Below are 1,749 nucleotides of genomic sequence, written 5' to 3' on the forward strand. Positions count from 1 at the left end.
GCGAAATGACAGTGAATTCCCACCTCCACTTCAAGTGATGATCGGCTCATTCTCACCGAATGAGTGGGCCCGAGGCGTCCAGGGCATCTCATCCTGGTCACTTAGGGTGTCGGCTGTTGTCCTGGTGCCACAGAGAGAGACAAAGCCCCTGGGGGGGAATGGTGCTGTGGGCGTGGGCGTCCAAAGCCCGCTGACCATCAGCAACAATCAGCGGGTGACCGTTCTGAGCTTCTGATAAGCAGGTAAGTCTCTGAGGCTGAGGCCTGAGCAGAGGCTGCTGGCGGGGCGTGGGCAGGGTCCCTGCGGCTGACCTGCCCCCAGTGTGGGGTCACGGTCTGACGCACACGGGCCCTCTGTACTGACATCTCCTGTGGGTTGGGCTTGGACAAGTTTGTCAATTTTCTTCACACAGAGTGTTTTGTCCTTCGGGAAAGGTTGTCACGTGATTCTGTGATGCACCCTGCTCTGTGAGTTGGCTCTGCTGCCACAGCAAGACCCCGCGGACGGCGGCTTAAACAACAGATCCACCACCTCACTGTCCCCAGGGCTGGACGCCCACGGCCGCGTGTCAGCAGGCTGGCTGCTCTCCGCCGGCGTCCTCACGTGGTGGCCCTCCGTGCGCCTGTGTCCCCATCTCCTCTCACAGGGACACCAGTCGGACTGGATCAGAGCCACCCGCGTGAGCTCGCTCTGCCTGAATCAAAGGCCAGACCTCCCAATGCCATCGAGTCTGAGGCAGCGGGGGTGGGGACCGCAACACATAAATTTAGGGGAGACACACCTTAGCCCATTACGACCGCCCAAGGGGACGCTCCGCACAGAGCCGAGGACTCGGCTCACTTCACGTCCTCCTTTCTAATTCGGTGGCGTTTGGAGAGAGGAAAGAAAATGGACTTCAGATCGGAGAAAATGGTTTGCCGCCGAATCAGCTCCCCGCGGCCGCAGGACCTGGGCATCGCCATCTTTCCAGTTCTCCGAGTCCGGTTTCCTCACCTTGGGGCGTGGATGGACTGGTCTGGGGTTTGTGATGACAAGACCATGGCGGGCGGGGCACAGGCGGCGGGCGTGGCCGATGCCTTCTCTCCTTCCCAGGCACGAAGCTCGGTCACCTCCACATGGCGGATGACGGGTTCCGGCCGTGTGGAGAGGAGAGGCGGGGCTGCCACTTCAAGTGGGTCCTGAACATCTACCCATGACCCCCCAGCCCCCCAGCCCCACGGCCCCTCGCAGCCCTCGGTGGACCCTCGGCACACGAGAGCGGAGCCGCCGGCCAGCACGAAGCCCCTTTTGCCCTCGCACGGGAGAAGGCGCCTGGTCTGGGCTCGGGACTTGTGTGCTGTGTCTGCCAAGGTCAGCTGAGAGGGGACCGTTGCGTCCTTTTCAGGTCTGGGGACTGTCTTAACCGTCATAAGAGCAGTTCACGCGCATTGGTGCCGACGCTGTACCAGGCTGCGGGCTGACCGCTCGGCAGCCCGGCCGATGCTCATGAGGCCGAGTGGTCAGCTGTTCATGTCTGCGAGATCCTAGCACGCTGAAGAGAAACTTTCAAAGAATGGAAGTGTCTGGGTCACCAGCTGGGTGGAGAAAAACGGAGAGGGGGAGGGGAGGGAGGGGACACATGCGAACAGGGGCCAAGCAGTCTAAAGGGCGCTGACAACACTAGGGACATAGGTGACACGTCTCAAGAACCAGTGTGGGATGAAAGGTAAGGGTTTTGCTTTTGCTTACATCAAGTTCGAGCTGCTCATC

At 60.8% G+C, this 1,749-nt stretch overlaps 1 long non-coding RNA gene across 1 annotated transcript in view; it reads right to left on the reverse strand.

Annotated features, from left to right (window-relative positions):
* Positions 1–453, reverse strand: part of LOC111732540 — a 14,632-nt gene extending 14,179 nt beyond the window's left edge. The window contains exon 1 of the long non-coding RNA XR_002777598.1: positions 443–453. This is a non-coding gene — a long non-coding RNA (uncharacterized LOC111732540). The remainder of the gene's footprint in view (positions 1–442) is intronic.
* Positions 454–1,749: the final 1,296 nt, after the last annotated feature.

The sequence above is a fragment of the Pteropus vampyrus genome, unplaced genomic scaffold (genome assembly GCF_000151845.1).
Source record: "Pteropus vampyrus isolate Shadow unplaced genomic scaffold, Pvam_2.0 Scaffold468, whole genome shotgun sequence".
Classification (NCBI taxonomy): Eukaryota; Metazoa; Chordata; class Mammalia; order Chiroptera; family Pteropodidae; genus Pteropus; species Pteropus vampyrus.